This window comes from Chroicocephalus ridibundus, chromosome 4 (genome assembly GCF_963924245.1).
Source record: "Chroicocephalus ridibundus chromosome 4, bChrRid1.1, whole genome shotgun sequence".
Taxonomy (NCBI): Eukaryota; Metazoa; Chordata; class Aves; order Charadriiformes; family Laridae; genus Chroicocephalus; species Chroicocephalus ridibundus.
In genome coordinates, this window is record NC_086287.1 from 65072102 (window position 1) to 65093326 (window position 21225).

The following is a 21225-nucleotide window of genomic DNA, read 5'->3' on the forward strand; positions in this document are numbered from 1 at the left end:
TGGCAGAGACCCGGTGCAGCCAGCCCTTGGGAATCCTCTCTGGGTATGGGGCTGATGAACCGGCCTGTATATGGGGGTACGCTGCAAAACTCCCGTGGCTCCCCCTGGCACCCTAACGGGGGTCGCAGGCTCACCAGATGCCCAGATCGTGCTGCAAGCACTGGGCATTGGAGGGCACCACGGGGGATGGTGTAATGGGATGGACTCGGCACCGCTTAAATGTCTGCATAATTCTGAGCCTCAAAGGATAACGTGGGAGGGCAATATCGGCTCCCCACTATGAACAGGAGATTGTGGCACCTTACAGGGAGAAAGACCTTTACCTTCCCAGCCATCCTTCCTCTTCCCCGACAGCAGATGCTACCCACAACCCTTCTTGCTGCAAATTGACAACAATTTCCTCTAAGCAGTTTGTTTCAGGGAAAGACGCCTTCCACTGGTAAAAGCTACAATTTGGCACCATTCAGCCCAGCTGGGGATAATTTACCATCAGTGGCACATCAGCCTGCAGGCAGCAAGGCAGTGTAGACTCTCCCGCTGTGCTAGAAAAGCCAGGAGGTTGCAATGCTCTGCAGCATGCTTCAGCCAGGAGCGCAAAGCATCTCCTAGTTTGGCGCACAGCACTGCTTATCTTAGGGCCTGAATTAATTAAGCCCTGAAATGCACGGAGTGTGGGATGTAATGGTGAATTACAGCTTTCAGCTGGATTCCCTGGGTCCTGTGCCAGCTGCTCCACGAGTCTGGGCCGGCAGTGGCGAGGTAGGGCAGCCCAGCAGCTGCTTCAGTTCAAACTGGCTGCAAATGGCCATGAAGGAAAAAAAAAAAAGAAAATACAGATGAGAGCAAAGCAAGCCCATGGTGGTCTGGCCGTGATGCTTTCACCACCTCCTTTAGTATCAGAGGAATTGGCATAGAGGACCTTGCCTTCAGTCTGCAGCAGAATTTGCCTTGTGACGGGATGATTCCCACAACTTCGAAAATATCCCTGGTGGGAAAGTATTTGCATGGGTCGGACAACATGGTGTGGCTGCACTGGGAGGTGAGAAGCTTTTACGCTGCCTTTTATTTCCACACTAAAGCAGTTTTCTCCAAGATTGGACCAAGCCCACGGCTCAGTATCTCCTACCAGTGTGGTGTATCCTCAGAGGGAGCCGTTCCCACCCAGGACCTAGGAGGAGTTTTGGCCATCTGAATTCATCTCTCTGTGCCAGGGATACACCACCCCAGAGGCCCTTGGCAGTTCACACATAATATGGGGAGCAAACAGGACAAACCTGCAGACATGCAGCTTGTCTCTTTTAAGCAGCCCGTTCCTGTAAGTCATGCATGTACCCATGCCAAGGTCTAGGTATTGCTTTTTGGTTTAAAAGAGGAGAGGTTCAGAGATGGGGAAAGGGTGGTGTCTAATGAAGCACATCTCAGGATCTGGGTGGTGGCTGCTTAATCCTGTTAACACCACATTAAAACACGGTATATAGGGGAATCAGGATCACTGGTTTCAGAGCTATCCTCAGGTTGACAACATGCAGCTGCTCTCTCCTCATGCAGCACCATCAGACGAGGTGGCTGATTTACTGCTGTGCCTACAGCAGCTGATTGCAATGCTCGGGTCCTTAAAAAAGCTGGGCCTCCGACCTCCAGATGGTACCCAAGCCCTGGCTGGAGGTGGGCACAGAAGTACCCAGTCCTGGAAGATGTTTCCCTCTGGCTGCTTTAAGAGGCTTTTATGCAGTGGCAAAAGTTCATCCTTTTGTAAATCGTTCTCCTTTTCAATATCCCTAAAATGTTTTCAGGGGGTTGTTTCAGTTTCTTCAGGAAAAACGATCACAAAAGGAAAGCCCCGAGGACGAGGGAGGGGAGATGTTTCCTTTATAACCATTTTTTTTTTTGGTAAAAATTCATATTTTCCTGAACCACTCCAGTAACTACCTATTTTATCTTTCACCCTTCTGCAGCATCTGGAAGGTACCCTGCAGAACATCGTTAGGACAATGGTTCTCTGCGTGTTTTTAAATAAAGTAAATAAACAAAGAAAAGGAGAAGGCTCTTGCAAACCCACAGGCAAGTTGGGATGGGATCCAGGTAGGACAAGTGAATGCCAGAGTTTGCATGGCATCCAGAGGAGTTGCTCCAGTTGTGTGCATCAGATGTGTCAGACGAGCCCAAGTTCATCCCAGGGATCCAGGTCCTCCAAAGAATCTGTGGGTTTAAAATTTTTCAGGGTATTGATGGTGTTAGAAACCTCTCTTCAGTAACTTTAGTTGTTAACCAAGCAGCATATATTCAATGAGAGGCCATCTGGTTCAATAGAAATAGATCTTTATTAATAACATGCACATCATATGTATATTTAAAATACATATACATTTTTCTACTATTCACTTTAGAAAACAATTTCATAAAAACCTTTAATCAGGTCCCAAGTAATTTTAAACATTAAAAAGCCATTTTTTTTTGTTATAGAACCAGTAGGTATTATTCCAATTAAGTGGTGTATAATCACCATGTAGTTAACATAATGCAGGCTCATGCATTTCAATAGAAATAGGTGTTCCCTTTTCTGCTTTGTTAATCATGTCAAATATATGATGATATACTTGACAACATCTGCCACAGTTATTATATGCAATTGTGATTCCCTGCTGAGAGCATGCTGTACAGATGGCGTTTAAAAGCTGGAGACAACTTTTTTACAACTTTCTGGATTCCTGTGAGGGGCATCTGGCATCGTAGGTAACCCAGAATCCACTTACAACAGAAACCAGACAAACAGAATTTCGTGAACAGCGAAGAGGAAAGCAATCTAAAAAAGAAGAGAAGAGTGAATTGCCCTATCCCCCCTGTTTTCATTGCAAACTGAGGTCAGGGTCGTGTTTCCCAAGGCCCTGTCAAGTACCCAACCAGATCTGTATAGAGTGCACAGAGTTATCAGCTATACACGGTTTGCAGATTTACAGAACATATACAAAGGCTCGTATGAGGATGGGACTTTAAGGCACGATAGTCCATATACTCAACACATTCATTGAAAACAAAAGTTCAATTTACAGTGCAATATAAACGTATTCAAGAACTCAAGCGGCAGCTCGACAATCACTTTCACCAATAATTAGGCAATTGAGGAGTACTTCTGCGGTGAAGAGCAGCCCCCGCCCTGCACACACTCATACACATGCTGAGCGTCAAGTACACGAGGAGCATCTCTGACTCCAGCAAGAGGATCTGTGCAAAGAAACTTAGATGATAACTGAAGCGTTTACAGGATCAGGGCCCCAATATCTTGGGGTGTCTGCACCAAGTCATGCAGGCAGAGATGCTGCCCCGCAGAGCCATGCTGCCTCGGGGCATCTGTACCCCCCTTGCCTCCAGCCACAGCTCGCGCAGCTCCAGAAGGCGACCCCACGCCGTGCCTCCCAGGGAGCCACCACCTCCTGTTCTGCATCCAGGATCAGGCCCGGCATTTACAGCCAGTTAGGGAAAAGCAGCACAAAGCAAACTTGACTCATTGAAAACACTAATTACAGTCAAGTGCGCTGCTATTCCGAGACAAAAACGAATTGTCCTAAGCCAGTCATTTTCAAAATCATTACCAAGTCTGTCCTTGTCACCCAGCTCGTCTATATTCTCTCTGATGATGAACATACTATCTCCAAGGCAACTGAGTCAAAGGGAAGGAAGGACTTTCTTTACATCCAGTGCAAACATAGCCCATATGTGGGAGTTCCTACTGCAGTCATAATAATATATATATACACCTATATCTATCACTGAAAGTTGACCACCTACAGACAGATTCACACATCAGAAGCCAGAAGAGCTGAATTGTAGCTACAAACCCAAAAAAGAAAAATCACTGTATGTAGCTGTATTAAAATTCTGGTACCTAGTAACTTGGTAACTAAATGTTAAAATCAGTATATAAGTCAAAAAGTGACAAATTAAATATTTTGGGAGTAACTTGCGATGTTATTGCACTTGTACTTCTTTATCACCGTATCAACTATGTTTTTTAAGCACTAAAGTAGAATATTTCAGACCCACTTTTCAACAGCACAAATCACTGCGCAAAGTGGAAGGCAGTAAAAACTTGAGCAGACTTAAAATATTTAGAATTGTGGACTTTTGATTCAATTTCATATCAAAAAGTCAACCATAAAAAAAAAAACCCAACAATTTGTTTTCTAGAAAGTAATCATCAATTTTAACAGCTCATAGAGCAAGCAGAAATAAAAAAAAATCAGACAATGTTTTTTGTTCAATAAAACTATGCATGAGAAAAACATGAGTACAATATCATCTTCTTTCACAGGTAGCCCAAGGAGTTTTGTTCTCTGATCCAGATTTTTGTCTGTTATATCTGTTCAACTCTTAACACCTTATCAGAGAAGCTTTCAATGGGCAACAAAATATCTGCCCCTTCCAGCAGGCAAGGAAGTTATTCTTCAAAGGTGAATCCGACGGGGGCAATGGGTTTTTTCAGGTGAGGTTAAAGGCTTTAATCCTGCTGAGCTTTTTTTATTCCACTGAAACATTATTAATTTTACATTAAAAGTTTTGTTTTTTCAGGCCGGAACCATCCTCTGAATATAACGAAGTAGGTCAGTGAGAGAAAAAAAAGCATTTTAGCATTTCATGTGGCTGCTAGATCACGATGAATTCAGGCGAAAATGGACAGGAAGAAAAAAAAAAAAAAGCATAAATCAGATCACTCCAGAGAGGAAAATTACATAGTTTGAAAAATCAGAAGACAGAAGTAATTTTCCTTTACCACCTAGCAGTCTTCTAATGTCCCTACCCCAGCCCCTCAGCCCGCATGAGGCGCGGGAGGTGCCAGCAGAGGCCAGAGAGCTCTTTGGGGGATAATGGCACCTCTCACAACAGCCATCATATCATCAGCCCACAGCCCACGGGTTTTGCTACCAGCTTTTACTGGCGGTATGAGGGCCGTTCCACACACCTGAGAATTAGCCTGGCCTTTTTCAGCCGCCCCCTGTGGAGATGGGCACGGCCACTTTCAGCTGAAAATTTCTCAAACCATGCCAAATGCAAGCTGAATCGTTCCCATGGTTTCGGGCTGGTGCAAGCCCAGGGGCAGCAGGAATATAACCACACAGAGCCAAGCAGCTCTGACACCGAATTACACTGACCAAGGGTTTAAAGACACCCTTGCCTCAAAATAAGAAAAACCTGAACATTCATCATGACTAATAGCACCTCCCAAACAGCACTGCCCTATTTTTCCAGCCTTCCCACAATATCTGTGCTGTTTATGTTCTCTAGTTTGCAGGTTATTCTTGTTTTGAATTAGACTGTTGCCTTTTTTTTTTTTCTTTTCATTTAAAAAAATACCCGGATTTCACTGTTTCCTTCTGTCTCCTAAACCCGCACCGGCTTCTAACTACTGATATTGGAGTTAACTTTGTTCTTCACACCTCCTGCTCCTGCCTTTCCATCTTTTCTCCTGCACTAACACGTGCCTGAGCTGCAATGATATACACAACACGCACGACTAGGATGCTCTAAGCAGGGTTACGGGAGGAATCCTACATGAAGCACATCCCTGGCAAGCAACGGAATTTGTTCGTACTGCATAATGCTTCAGAAATAGCATCAGCCACATCTGCATGAGCAAAGCCTTTCAAAATAAAAAATTAGGTTCTTAGATTCATATCTGCCTCCAGCTGAGTGTGCGCTATTATTTACTTTGCTTTAAAGCTTTAAAGTGGTGACAGCCAGCAAGGCAAAGCCGGTTTCTTCACCGTAAGCCAGCAGACCTGTAGGACTTTGACAGGCTTTGGATCACCTCGCATGTTTGTTCAGCAATTCTGGGATGTGAGTCACCCGCAGCTGAACTGCAGGTGTACCAGTATCGGGCAGTTTGCAGGCTCGTTAATCACATTTCCCCAGGTTATAGTGCAATCTTTGCTTCTGACCCCATTGCTGGAGCATCATCTTTTCCCTTATATTACTCTTTGGTATTTTCATGACGTAGCTTTTGCAGCTATAAAACTTTCCACTTGCAGTCCTCTCTCTGATCTCTCTTGCTGAACATCTCTCATGCCATAGCTTGCGAAATATCTATTTACATATTCTAAGGTTAATTCCCAGATTGAAATTAGACATTTCACCTAAGCTGAAACACTATTACTAATGCTGAGCAGTTTCATCAGGAGAACCTCTGAGGTTTTACTAACCTTTGTCAGATACATTCATTCTCTATCTATGAGAGTTATCATTGTTTTTCTGCCTTTAATATTCCACATAGAAAGAAATTACCGTCTATTCCCTAGCACCAATGTGAACCTCTGGCCAAACAGCAAATTAGCATGCAAAGAAGTATCAGGGCAACAGCCAGGGAACGAATCAAATGAAGTCAAGGAAACACTGACTGAAGAAACAATCTTTCCCGTGAGTCATTCTGGTTTGTATTAAAATAGCAAAGTAGATACCGGCTAAGAGATAATATAAGTAAAAGGTGAATGCAATTATTTTAATTTAAAAAAAAAAACAACACCAAACCCTTGCAAATCTCAGTATGGAGTGTCTCGTAAGTAGCAAGCGAGTTAAGACTCTGAAAATCCTAAGCAAAAGGCTGTTTCCTTTGGCACTGACTTCTTCATGATCAAAGCATTTGTCAAATAAACTTTCTATCTGTACTTTTACAGTAAATAACTTGCATTTTACTCCTCACTGTTAGACTACTCCGCTGCTTTAGGGGCTCCCCTTCCACCAGGGATGGCATAATTTAACTGCAAAGTGATTTTGAACGTCTGTATCTACACACAGATAACTTAAATGCAGCTTTGTTTCTACAAAACACATTGCACACAGTCTCTGCGCATAAGGACCTCCGTATTGCACCAGCTCTGTCTGCGCGTCAAGGTACTTCATAATCAGGGGGTTAACAGCGGGGACTGCAGAGCATTATTCAAAGTACCTTCCACTCAGCTCTGAACGCATCCGCCTTCGAGCACAAGTGTATCTGCAATTAGTGCCTCATCTTAACATCTCAATAAGCAGTTCAAGCATTCAGAAACAAACATCAGTGGGTCTAACAGTTACTTTAATTCATTTTATAAATAAGCAATTGAGAATTTTGCTCCAAGTGGCTGCTCGTGTAGCCCATTCCGTAAACGGCGTTCTCTGCAGAGTAAGGCACGATGCGATACGAATGCAGCTCTTCATAATAGAGTGACTGGGAACAGCACTCCTGTACCATAAACTTCAGCCGTTTTCGTGCGTCAGAGTAAGCAGTCCTATAGCAGGGAGCTTCCTTAAAGTATTCATAGCTCTCCCTCTCTGTCTCTAGGTGAATCTTCCTCAACAGATTGTTAATTAATACAGACCTACGGAGATAGGCTTCTGGGTCGTCCAGGAATCGGAGTTTCTGGAGAGAAAGTTTTAGAATACAAGTCCGGTCCTCAGGTAGTATCAGGTGCTGGGGAGTAAAGAGGAAGCAAATGGGTCTTTAGCATCGAGGAACGAAACCGGGGGAGGATGGGGTCTGGAATGAGAGCACTACTCACTTTTGGACAATACTCATGGTAATCTTGATGTAAATGTTCTTCTTCTGCATATTTTCTCTTAAAGTAGGCTACTTTCGACGTCGTTAATGTCTTTGGTAGGCCCCGATCAGATCAGCTCTGCACAAAACAAGAAGAAAAAGAGGCTCGGTAATGCTTGCTGCCACGCTGGCTGTAACGTCGCGGTCTGGGGTGCGTAGGGGAAGGGGGGGCGCAGAGGTGGGACGCAGCCAGGACAACATTCAGCCTCAACTCACTCTCTGCAGCCCTCACCCCACGGGAGAAAAATCTGGGAGGTTGGCAAATGTGAAGGCATTTCCAAGGCACTGCCCTGACGGCACAGGAGGCCCTGCTCTGGATTGACAACCACAGCGCTGGACACATGCTGCCACTGTCCGGCAGGGTTTCCAGGTCCTACAAACCAAGCAGGGTGCCCCCGGCCAACCACAGCCTCGCAGAGCAAGGCCAGGGAGATGCCCAAGCCGGGAAGGTCTCCATGTGCTGCAGGAGGGACCAGGATGGGGCCACCCGTCTGCAGAACAGGGGTCCCTGCACCACACTGAGCTGCACGTGGGACAGGGGATGGGTTATAATTTCTACACACCACGCGCAGAGCTCCGCGGCTTCCCTGGAAACCCAATACAGAGCGTATTCACTAGATGGTAGTGTCGACCCAGGGAAGGAGAGCCCCAGCTGGGTGGGAGGGTGATGGAGCTGGCTTTATCTCTTCGTTGCTTCATTTTTTCACGGCACACAGGACAGACGCTCAGCCTTTGGGCTAAGAGAAGGGACTATTGGGCTTTTGTCCTGTGACAAGAACCCAGTGGAGGTCTGCTCCCTCGGAGCAGAGCCCTGCAGGGCTCTCTGCACACCCACGGCTGGGCCCGGCTGGCTGCTCTGAGTTCGCTCATCTCTATGGAAAGGTGACATGGTGCTAATTCAGCATCTTAATGAGATCTGTAATTTTGGTGGTATTCAGGCTGGTGAACACGGGGTCCCCATGAGAGCCTGGACTGCGTTTTGTTTTCCTATTCACTAGACAATACAAAGAGGCATGTGCATTTGCAGGTGGCATCATCACTTCCCAAACCCTCTCTTTTGAAAGAAATTTCAGTTGTTTGCTTTTAGATTAACTATTTTTTTTAAAACTTATGACGCTGACTTTTAAAGGCAGTCCAGGGAAAGAAAGCATCCAGAGTCACCTTTCAGAATAACTCTTAAGTCAAGTCCTACGGGATACATTGTCTTCCCCAAATTGAGATCTCCTTATGGGGACATTTGAAACTTTTTTTTTTACTGGGGAAATAAAGGACTTGGTTCTGGACTGCTTCTCTGCCACAGTAGAAAAGTGAAAAAGTATTGCATAGGTGAAAACACAGACCTTATGTCACTGGAAGGATCCTGCCACAGGGCATGGGGGCCTCCTTGAGTCTTAGTTGCAGGTGGGAGTGAAAAGATACCCACGCAACTATGGCAGGGGCTGGTGGCATCTCTCCTTCACTGGCAGGAAGGAGTAATGTGCTCTACCTTCCTTCCTACATCAAAAAAAAAAAAACAAAACAGGAAGGGGCTGAAGAGAAAATCTGGTCATACGAGAGTCGTCTTGTGTTTTCTGCCTGAGTTTCGAGTCTGTGAGGATGGAGATTTCCCACAAAAGATGTTACAAATCTGGGCAGAAAACTGTTGACTGGTAGATTAATGCCTCGTTTGGAGCCAAGATGGCCAGCGCTGCTCTGGGACCCAGCCCGACATGGATCACACGCAACAGCAGCATTTCCCCAGGAGGGCTCAGAGAGGGACCATTGCTCTTGCAGTGGGGCAACGCTACAATTAAGTCAACCTGGATGGCTGCACACACCAGAGATGCTCCTGCACCAACCTCGTCTCTCGAGGGCAAGGGTACGGCTGCGCTCTTCACAGCTCTATTAGCACTGAATAGCTGTAAACACTGGTTTAAATTCATATGCAGCAGCCTCCTCTGTTAGCAGGTTTTATCTTAGTATTTGAATTACACCAGAGCCTGGATATCCTGGACATTCAATTACTCTGATATTAGGTTCTCCTAGGCTAACCCCCCGGTTCTCCTAGATTAAAACACCTCTGCTGTGTTATCTGAGTGCAAGCGCATTTATCCTCCCAGTGCCGTGGGGTGGGAGAACATTACAGTTTTCCTCACACTACTCTGAGGAAGAGAAAGGTACGGAAAGACAAAGTGACATTCCCACAGCCACCCAGGCTGTCAGGGATGGGAAAGGAGCCAAACCCAGCATACAGGTTGAAGAGCCAACCATGGGCCCATCCTTTCCCTTCAAGCCAAGCCTCTTGAATGCTAAAACTCGCTCCCTAGGGGTTTTCAGTGAAAAGGCTGGTAGCACAAACCTAGCACTGCCTGTGTGCAGCGTAAGCAGAAAATTAGCCCAAGTGCCGGGGAAGAACAGACAACCCCAGCATGCAGAGCATCGCCGCTCAGTCCTGCAGCTCCGCTGGCTCCGTGCAAAACCCTCCTTTGCTGCTGCTGGCCACAGCACTCCTTCTCCCTGCCCTGGAGACAGAGGGTGACAGTGGGACGTTCGGCATCCCTTGAGCACGAGTGGTCCTGGAGACACCAGCAAACATCAGGGAGCCGAGGGCAAGGCAAGGAGCCGTGGGAGTGCTGGCACCCTGGGCCTGAGAGAGAGTGAGGGAGAGCAGGAGGCAGAGAGGAAGGATGGGCTGCATTTTAGCACATGCTGTGGGCCAGGCTCTGACGCTGGCTGGCAGAAGCAGACGGAAAGAATTGTATTTCGGAGAGGAACACATACAACCATCCTAGCAGTGGGTTCGTCAAGCATCCAACTGGCACCCCTTTTCTGGGGTGCTGTTCAGCGCCAGCCCGGGGCATACCCTTGGATGCAAGGTTGTTGGCTGTATTTAAAATTCCTAAAGCCCTCACAGGATCAGACAAAGCGGCACAGTTATAACAACCTCCATAACTTGCTTTAGTAGCAAGGAAGGGAAACAACCAGAAAATGAACACCAAGAGCACTGCCAGGCTGCAAGGTTGGTTTTAAAGGTGTTCTCACTTGTAAGTGGAAGTCTACGCTCTAAGAGCGAAGCAGCCACAAGCTGCTCAACATCACGCTGGCTGTTAGCATATTCCAGCAATTCCAAATCTGCCCCCATTTCCCCAGCCCAGCAGCTCCCACGAGTCGTCACAGGAGGCTCAACTGCACACCTGCAGTAACAGGACGAAAAAGTGAACTGAAGGCAAGCGAGTCCCATCTCAGGGCTGCTCCACAGAAGCTAAAGGTCTGCTCTCGTGTTCTGTGTAGCTGCCATCCCACCACCACCCACTTTGTTGTCACTGTCATCTTTTGTGGCTGCTGGTGATGTCCACACATCTGTCTGCAGGTGCAGGGGAACGAGAGTATGACCTGCACTGCGTCCTTGACACCGGTGGCGACACTCAAGCCTACGAGGGGCAAGTCTCCTTGCAGGAGGCTTGCAAGGACCAAGCCTTTCTCTAATACTTAGCTTGGAAGTCGGAGCAGAGTGGCTCTGTGCGTGCCAAAAAGCTGCTTGGCCAGGGTTACAGGCACACAAGGCTGTAGTAATGCCGCAGTGAATCAGACCCTTAGTGTTTTGTTTAAATATAAACATATTGAATCAGTGCTTTTTGTGTAGAAGGCTATTCTCGCGAGCCAAGTGTTTTGACAGTTACAGCAAGGTGGTATGAGTCACTGCCTCCGCCTCAGTCAAGCTCAGAGACAGATACATCTTAATCACATTACATTTTTTCAGCCCTACACCACAAGGCACAGGGCCAAATTTCCCCACGGGGACTAACCAGCGTAGCGCTGAGTCCTGAGTGTGAGCTTTGTCCTTCCAGCCTGGATGAACCTCGGAAAAGTGCATTCAGCATCCCGGCAGCGTTCAGCTGCGAGCCCTCTGCTACTCACCAAGGACTCGGTAAAATTTGCAACAGCGGGCAGCGCTGCCAGGGCTCGGGAGCCACTGGGCAGGGGCTGTCTGCTCACGCCGGCCAGTGTTTACACCCCGCCGGTGCGTGCCTGCTCTAAATGCACCGCACATCGGAGCACGGCGGCTGTAGCTGCCATTAACGCTAATGGGAGTTTGAAGCATAAATCCCACACGCGGCAGTGAGGGAATAGATGCCTCTGTCTCAAGCCTGGATCTCTCAAATGCAGCTTCACGAGGGCTTTAATTGTACTTTCAAAAGAGCAAAATGTGCCTGTTCCTATTTATTTCTCCAGGAATAATTACGGCACTCTGTGGTATGGTACCCGCAGAGTTATTAGGCATGTTTGGACAGAAGGTTATCTTATCTAAATTGGATTGGAAATACATTTATAACACGGCAACTTTGCACTTGAACTGCAAATTGCAAGAAATTCTCTTTATCTGGCCCCTGAGTTTCCGCATTACCCCAGCGACAGGAGCCCCTCTTCGGCACAAATTAGTGCCGGGTGATTTCCCCAGGGCTGCAAGCTAGCCCAGCCAGGAGGCAAGATGGGGTTTAACAAATGACTGAACATCCAGGAAAAAAAACCCAAAGCTTGTGCTTTTCCATCTCAGGCAACGGAAAGGGACCTGCAAGCCCCAGGTCTGCACAGCAGCTCTGCCCCAGAGCTCGCATGTGAGACCTTGGGAGCGTTCCCACACCTGCCTGTGCCTCCACCCCTCCTACCTTTCCTCGGGAAGAAAATTCATCCCTGCCTGCTCGGTGCTGCAGTGAAAGGGGTTGTACGAGCAGGTAGTATCGGCTTGTTGATGCAGATGTCTGCAGGGGGGAGCACGGAGGCTCGCTGGCCAAGCCAGACCCGCCGACACTGCGCGCAGAAGGGGGTGAGTAAAATGTGCCGGTGCCCTGCAGGGTTTCCTATCACCGTGTAAGGGAAGAGAATCAATATGCAAGCTAAAGCTGGCTGAGACGGAAACCATGTCTGAGCAGCTCTTGCATGCACAAATAGAAAACCTGAGGCTTCTGAGCACACAGAAATTGGCACTTATTACCAGCAGGAGATGTGACTTCGGCATGGCAGGAAATATCATCACGTCCTTGTGACTGCTGTCAAACTGCAGTGATAAATTCTCCCATTTCTAACCTTGGCAGCACTCGCAATTAGGGAGCGCTCAGCTGAAACCCTCCTCTGATCTCACCTGCGATGCTGCTGCATTTCCCTTCTTCAGGGGCAGGGAAAGCAGCTGGTCCCACTATGGCATTCCCAGTTGATAACACAAAGCTACCAGACCACAGGCAGGTGAACATGTGGATTGAAAACACATGCCAGCTCCAGGATTCCACACGGACTGCCAATCGATTGCAGTCTTTCCGGAGTATCGGGTCTTATTCCTCACACAGGCAGAGCGAGCCCCCTTTAACTGACCCGCAGAAAGGTGAGACCCACAACCGTACCGTTGTCTGCTGGCTGGACCTGCTGGCTTTGCGCTTTAAAACTGCCTTTCTTTTAGTTTGCTAATTGCTTTGCAGATCTCCCTAATTGCGGATTCTCCCTGGGCACACGTGTGTGCAAGGCACAAGCACCTGAATAGCTCTCATGAGCGCATAAACACACGAGACTTAAGGACTGAGCGACTATTCCTGTCTCACTCCTTGTAGTCCCACTACTTTTATCAACAGAATAAAATCGTATTTCCAGCTTCACCCCCTTTCAACACTAATCTAAGTAATTCCCCTCGCTCTGAAGACAAGCCCAACCAGCTGAAGTCTGCGAACTTGTTTGTGACCTGAGGATGTGGAGTCAATCTGCCAAGGGTCTTTCTGGGATAATCTCAGCAGTTCTGGTAAGATTTCCTCCCCCCATGGGCTCAGCGAGCATTTCTGGCAGCACAGCACTGCTGAACGGTTACCTGCCATGCTGGATCAAGGAGAACCACACATGGCTCAGGTGACAAAGTCAGGACACACGCAGCAAGTAGCTGGACTGCAGGAGAGTGCTCTTTCAGCAGCCCCACAGGGTGCAATAACACGAAAAACAAGAGTTCTGATGTCACATCCAATTCCCTAACTTTGACCTTGCTCCTTGGACTCCCTTTCAAACATCAGGAAAGTAAAACATTAAGAAAAATCCTTTCAGTCTCTCAGTGGTACAGCTGTAATCCTCTCGGAGCAAATGTTGCAAAAATACAGCTTGCTCCTCTCAATATCCGGAAGTTTCCTGAGCTAGAACATGATTACTGCCCTGAACACCACCTTTTAAGATGGCACATTATTTTCTCCGTTAATTCTTGTCAGCCTCGGAGGAAAGCTAAAGGAGTACTATTAAAACCACACCATTATTTTGAGTAGTAGCATTAATTTCCTATCGCACGCGCACATACACACCCACACTGCCTGCAGAGTAATACAGGTCTGGGGAAAGTCAGATTACCATTTTTATTTAACATAATTATTGCAGCGTGCATGTTTCAGCGTTTGCCTTACATATGGTACGGTTTCTAGGCTGCAGGTAGATGCAGCAATACCCAGCTGATGCCTTGCCTTCTGGAGGGAGCATTTAGCACCCTGTAGTAAGAATATTTCCCACTCCAGGGGAAAAACGATCACAGATATGCATGTGCATACCCAAACTCTGCACTTTTGCCTGTGTTTGCAGAGACACTCACACTTTTTATGTACATGAATGAAAACAAACAGGTCTAACCCCTGCAAGAGAGAAAGAAACAGAGAGCCTGTATGTGTGTGTATTCATGTCTCGCAGCTATAAGACATCTATATTTAGATAGTTGTCTCATCCCAGAGGATGATGCTTCGCTAACGGGCAATGAAAGAGTAGCTACGGTTACTTTTCAGACTTCAGCTTTGACTGTTAAAAGACGACTCTGGTTAAAATGACCTTTCATAGAGCATGCTAGAGTCCGGCAGAGCGGCAGGCACCTCTGCCCACAGCCCGTAGCGCTGCAGGACGAGTGGGTGCCTCCCTCTCAGCTCTTTGCCCTCTTCCACGATGCAGCGAAGCCGAGAGCTCACAAACAAATACAAAACTTACTCCGCGCCAACAACCACCTGCTAAAGCCCCTTGGGCAGATGCCACCAGCAAGGATGCCAGCCAGAAGCCCCACGCCGGCTCGCTGCCACAGGCGACCCCACAGCTCGCTGTCCCCGGCCACCGCCAGCTCAACGGCACTCACCCGGCGAGCCCCGGCTCCAGAGGGAGGGCTGCTCCCCGTCCTTCCCTCGCTGCCCGGAGCCGCCTGCTGCTCCTGGAGGAGGTGGTGGCGATGGAGGTGGTGGCGGCAGCTCCTGCGGGTCCCTGCAGCCACTGAGGAGCGTATCACCTCCCGGCCGCAGCCCGCGGAGGTGGGTTCCCACATGTTCCCGGCGCGGATTGGTCCAGCGGGAGCAGATGTTGCCCGGTTGCTAGGAGCGTTGCTAGGAGCGTTGCTAGGAGACGGTGACGCTCTCCCCATCACCGGCGCGGCTCGAGGCCGCGGGGAGGGAGGGAGGGAGGGAAGGGGAGGTCCCGCCAGCGGGATGCTCCGCGGCGGGACGGGGCGGGCGGGGGGCCGGGCTGCCCGGTGAGCCGGAGGATGGAGCGGACCCCGAGCCGGAAAGGCGGTGAGGAGCCGCCGGGGGCACGGCGGCAGGGGACGGGGATGTGAAACGCCCGAGCTCAGAGGGGGAAGCCCTGCTCTGAGCCTCGGGGCGGGGGCGGCGGGAGAGGGGGCATAAAACCCCCCACCCGGGCAGGCTGAAGGATGGACGGAGCGGAGCGGCAGCCACAGGGGGCGTCGGGTGCCCGCTGCAGCACGGGGAGAGGGCGAGAGCTCTGCCCGCTTCGGGGCAAGACAGGGAGAAGGATAACCCGGTGTTTGGAAAGGCTGGAGGGAGCGGCGGGAGCGGTGAGTCCAATTTGGGACTGCTGGCAGTAAGCGCTGAGAGCTGAGCTCTTCTACTCTCTCTCTGGGACACTCTTCCCTCCCAACTTCCATTGCTCCCTCTTTCCCCCATGTCCACCACCACATCTTGGCACACTGGCTTTTCCCTCAGCCTTTGGGATGCCACAACACGGTACCCTGGGTCTCTCTGGCTGTGGCATATACACCGTGGACCCCAAAGAGGCACTACAGCGCTCTGAAATACCCACGGGCAGAAATTGGGATTGCTGCAGGAATAGAAGTCACACAGTAAAGCAACCCCAACCTTCTCTTCTCCCAAACAAAAGAGCAGGTCACTGTGAGATAGAGCAGCTCCAGCATCTCAGCCAGACAGGGATTTTATTGCTGAGCACACTCCTTATGACAATAGGGTGAACATCAGACCCAGCCTACCCTCCCTACCAAGGGTCCAGCCAGCAAGACTCAGGAGTAAGGAAAACCTTACCTGCATAAGACAGCGTGCACAAAGAGGGGGAATCCCTTTTTCAAAGATCCTAACTCTGTAAGTGGATACTGGCAGATAGGAGATATAAAAAAAAAAATAAAATTTTTTTAAATTAGTTTCTCCAGCCAGTTATGTGTAGGACTCTTCCCTAGAAGAACTGTGCCACTCCCAGACTTGGTGAAAGGGGCCGTAGGAGATGAGCTTTTCTGTCAAGCCAGATCGGTGCCAATGGCTGCACTGATGTTACCACCGCAACACTGGCTTAGATCAGCCCAAGCATCCTGTGTGGGCTCTGCTCAGCACCTTCCTCCAAGAGGAAAACGCCTTAGACAAGAAATTTTCTTCTCTGCTTCCCAGCTGTGTCTACGTCCACACAACACAACTACCACAGATACCACCACTGCTCCTGAGACCCTCATGCTCGTGCCATGGCCACCCCTGTCTAAGCGGTCGTTCACTCCAGCCCATGCCCCATCCTACTACTGAAGGTGACTCAAAGGCTCAGCCAGTGTCAAAAACAAGGCAAGGTGCTATGGGGACAGGCTCATTTTGGCAGCATCTGAAGCTCCTGGGCAATCCTCTGTTCTCTAGTGATCTGGAAGATTGATGCCCCACACATCATATCTGGGCATGTCACTGCTGGTAGGACACACAGCGCTCCCCTCCCTCTGGTTGCTCCAGGATCTCCATGAAAGTCCTACAGAGCAGCATGCATCAGGCTTAGTTCTCCTCCCTCTTACACAGCGGGAATGGAGGCACACTTCATTTGGCATTCACCTGATCAACACCACCTAAATTTTAGGAAACCGAGTCTTGGCAGGCCCGAGTCCCAGCCTGGGACATCAACACAGCAGCCTCAAACCAGTCACTCCAGGGACTTTGAGTACCTGGTTGTATTTGGTACTCAGCATGCACTGACACGCACGTGCACGCACACAGCTCCTCTGGTCTTTGCAGTTTGAGAAACGATCAGTCATGGCCATATACTTATTTCAAATTATCTCTGAAGCTCTGCTTCTTTTATTAAGAAGTCAAACGAACTCAAACTAATTTCAAATTTGAATTTTCTAGGACAATAGGAAGGCACTGGAATTTAATTGATTTTGATTACCCGCCTTATTATTATGCTGCCAGTAGCGATAGTTCAGGTTGGTGTAATTTTAAATTTACTGTGAGATGAATCTGACATTTCTCTGCTGCTGAATAGAAGACTTGAACGATTCTTCAGCTCTTCACAAAGATGTCATAATTAATTCAGTAATATCACTTCTGTAAGCAGAGATAGAAAAGGAAGACGCAGAAGCACCTACTCTGCATCTAAGAGCTGAATGAACGACAGGCTTAGTTACTCCAGTCTTCCTGAAATTGATTGTATTTTTTTTTAACATTCAACACAATTTCTGCTGCAAAGACACATCTTTTCCTCTCCTGTCAGAACACAAGCAGGACTTATTAGCTGGCAATAATTTACAGCCGAAAGGTCAGCTAATCTTTCCCCAGCTGGCTCCAAGAAGCATTCCCAATCCCTGATCAGCCTGGAGCAATTTCTTCTGCAATCCGAAGTCTAGCTGCTTTTCTTTGTCTCCTTTCCGAGGGGGCAGAGTGCGCAGGGAAACAGATCCCCTGCCAGTACAAACCAGCATTGCTCTGCTGGTTGAAAGGGACCTCCATCAAGGTGAATAGCAGATGCCCCATCCCATCCCACCTACCCTATCCCATCCCCTTTCTCTTGCCATGGGAATACAAAAGATCACCTCCCCTCCCCGCATGAAGAGGAGTTTTCCCCTCTGCCAGGGATGCCCGGCCAGGAATCGCTGCCCAGCTGAAGCGCACCATGTTTTAATGCAACGGAAATTAAACAGAATTGTGAACTTGGACCAACGTCTCTATTGATGGTGATAGTATTTGAAAAGATAAGACTTCAAATGTGTCCTGCATAAGATAAAACCTGGACAGACAATATAAGAGTAGCTTTGGGGGGGGGCTTTGTTTTTTTAGTCTTTTGAACGCAAGATTATCTAGTATAGTCAGTGCTATATGTTTTTACATGGTTTAGAGCAATTCGGAATATAAACCACCAGAACTTCAGCATTTACTTTACTTTAACTGCCTCACAGAATTAGAAAAAATCAGTTCCTTCATTTCAAAGCAGTTACATCTCCTCAAGCCAACTGTTAAAGAAAAATGGATTAAATTAACGTGTCCTTTTGAATTTAAGCACCAAACATTCAAAAGCCGGGTGTGTATGAAAGCACCAGCCCTCCCAGGCAGCATATACCTACACAGGCTGTATTTCTAAACACAGCATGCAGAAGGGATTTTGAAAAGATAAAACATACCTGAAATGTTTAGCATTTGTACCTGAAACGCTGAGCAGTTTGAGAGGCGAGGCATTACATCCTGGACCGATTTTTATCCCTGGCCCGGCCCACTCAGCTGCCTCCGACGGAAAAAGACCCTCAAAGGCTTTCCCAGCCATTGGCATGTCGCAGCAACGTGAGACGAGTAGCTCCAGTTTCTGGACCCTGCTCATGCCTCCCAAGGGTTGGCCGGCCTCGGAGGGACCAGATGACTTGGGAGACTAATCCGCCCTGCGTCTAAAATGCAGCCTTTGCATTTCATCCTAAAAGCCCGGTTCTTTCTCCTTCCGTTTTTCCTGTACTAGAACTCTATTTTTTCTGCTCTGTCTTCCCATTGATCGTAGAAGATTTGTCAGCATTTTAAAATTTGTTAATTTTTATTACATTTTTACGTTTAAAAAACCTTCAACAAACTTCAGGGACAAGGTGGGGAAGAGCAGAACTAACGAAGCCTGTTTTCCTACACATTTGTGCTCTTTATCCCCTCCATCTTCAACCACCAACAACCAAATTCCAGCACATCCCCCTGGTTACATCCAGCTCAGCCAGAGATAGCACAAGAGACAGCTGTACACTGTAGCTGGTCTGGAGCTGCACACCGTCATGGTGGACCAGCCGACTGACCCTTGGCCATCAAACCTACTTCTTTCTGCTTCTCTGTAAATGATCCTCTGCCAGGTGACAAAATTTGTGGAAGGATAATTGTCTTTCAGACAGTTACCCTTCTTTCAACTGTGATTGAAATTGGCCAACCTGTTCAAATATTATGATGGTGGGGGAGAGACTGGCGAGGAGACAGATGGCAGACAGCTCAGCTTCTTCAGCCTCGACTGAGCTGATGGAGAAGTGGGAACGCTTTCACCCTCTCATGAAAAATGATATCACTCTTTCGTTGAAATTCAAAACTTAGTTTCCTGACATTAAAAATGTGACTTTTCCAACCGGTCAAAATTAGGATGACATCAGGGATGTCTTGTCAAAACAATACTTGGTGCTTCGCCAAGGAATGAAGCCGCTCTGAGCAAGAAATTAAAATGCAGCTAGAGGAAGAACAGGATAATCAGAACAATAAAACAAAACACAACCAAGAGCCCCAGGGGAGACCAGCAAGGTCCATACGTGCTCGTGCTGTACAGTGGGCATCCCAGCAGGAGCAGCAACAAGTGGATTGCCAGGCTCACCATCATATTTCCACAGTGGTGTTGTACCCCAAGCCCGTAGAAATCCTGAGTATTTTACCACCAACTTCATGGGTGGCCTCAGACCAGTCATTTAAGCCAAACTGCCTAAATCTTGGCACCAAGATACATGGCCCATCCCCCGAGCTCCATGCCAGCAGCTTCACCGTAGCGTGTGCCGAGCTTGCACGGGGACACAGGCAAGTCTGCCTGGAGGAATGAATCAAACCCCACCTCGGTTTGCCCTGGGCTGGTGAGCAGTCTGAGAAAACGCCACCCACTGTGACATTACCACCAGCTCCTCTGTCACCATGCGGCAGCTGAGGACATCCCCACGAGGACATCATGAGGCTGCGGGAACAGCAAAGCAAGTGTGGTGTCCCCAAGTCTTTTAGAGTAATTGCCAGTACCCCTCGGAGTTGGGTTTACAGGGGAGAAATAGGGTGGGCTGGGGGGGGAACTAAGGCCGGGAGATGGGCAGGGTGAATTTTAAGTGGTTTTCAGAAAAATGCATGGGGTGAAATGGTATTAGGAATTATCAGGCCAGTACCAACCCAGGCTGTGCCACCACATCGGCAGCAGCGGCCACCTGAGCTCCCAAACCCCAGAGCAACTCACAGATGGTGTCTGGTTCTGCAGATCCCCCTCTGTGCCCAGAGGACCTGCCGGGGGGGGGCTGACTGCAGCCCAGAGCAAACCCCCAGCCTCCCCTCTGCAGCCTTCCCTGATGCCGAGGTCTCCAAAAATGTAAAACTTCACCAGCACTTTCCCACCCCCTTCCCTCTCAGCTGAGCCTGGCCATCCCAGAAAAGTTAGTCCTTAGCAAAACACGTATTTCACCACCGATTTACACCAAGTAGGGTGATTTTTTCCTGAACTGCCTTGTGCCTCTCTGAGGCTCTCAGTGTACCCCAGTTCCACACCATCTGTCAGATGAGGAGCTCTGGGCTGGGCTTTCCACGTACTCAGAAGCATCTTGTACCTGCCACCGTTGCTGAGGCTTCCAGAGACTGAAGCTACCAACTGTTGCCAGAAAAAGAAATTCTATTTCTGGGCTGGTCCTGGAAAGCCAGCCCTGCGGATGCCAGCAGGGATTGAGAAATCGTGGTTTCTCAGGTCTTCCTCAAAGATGGCACTGCTATTCTGAGAGGAACAAACCATCCCCAGTTCAAAATCACCAATTAGGAAATTTTTTGAGCTTCTTTCTCTGCCTTAATGTAGGCATGGATTACAGCTGCAACCTGGCAGAAGTATACCACACACACAAACTGCTGTTTGTGAAAAGGCAGGTGCTTATATGTGGCCACCAGAAAAAGACGTAACCCTCACCACTGCGGTGATGTGCCTGGCCTCCTATCAATCATCAGCCCAATTTCAGCTCTCCAGCCCAATGCTTGAGCTCTTACCTCTGTCTCCAAAGCAAGACACATCCGCCCCATGGCCACCCCAATGGCTACAGGGGCATCCTTCAGTGTCCCATACACATGGTTAGGATGTCAACGAAGCTGGTATCTACACACAGGGGGCAACATGGGGGACATCGACCCCCACGTGCCCTGGCACAGGTACTGACTCATCCATGGGCACATAGGAGACATGATGGCTGAGGGACCACCAGAGAGTTGGGCGCAAGAGGCTGCTCCCCAACTCCTGCCAGGGCCTGGTGAGAGACGGGGGGAACATCAGACACCAAACACATAGCCAGCACTTTTCCTTCTCCACACAGAGCTGACTGAAAGGCGGTATATACTGAGGGAGGAGGCAGAGACACGGTGGGACACGGGAACCTCTTCAATCCCCCGGAGCCCCCAGCAGCCTCC

The 21225-nt window shown here is 48.6% G+C and overlaps 1 protein-coding gene across 3 annotated transcripts in view; it reads right to left on the minus strand.

Moving 5' to 3' along the window:
* Positions 1–2337: 2337 nt before the first annotated feature.
* Positions 2338–21225, minus strand: part of SYT16 (synaptotagmin 16) — a 135713-nt gene continuing 116825 nt past the window's right edge. Inside the window, exons 9-11 of one of the 3 annotated variants that reach the window (XR_010070856.1) lie at positions 8905–9058; positions 7527–7643; positions 2338–7438 (exon numbers count right to left, since the gene is read on the minus strand). The gene's annotated coding sequence lies outside the window, so the exon portion shown is untranslated. Of the gene's footprint in view, positions 7439–7526; positions 7644–8904; positions 9059–14675; positions 14868–21225 lie in introns of those variants that run through there. The other 2 variants (XR_010070858.1, XR_010070857.1) reach the window with 2 other exon arrangements.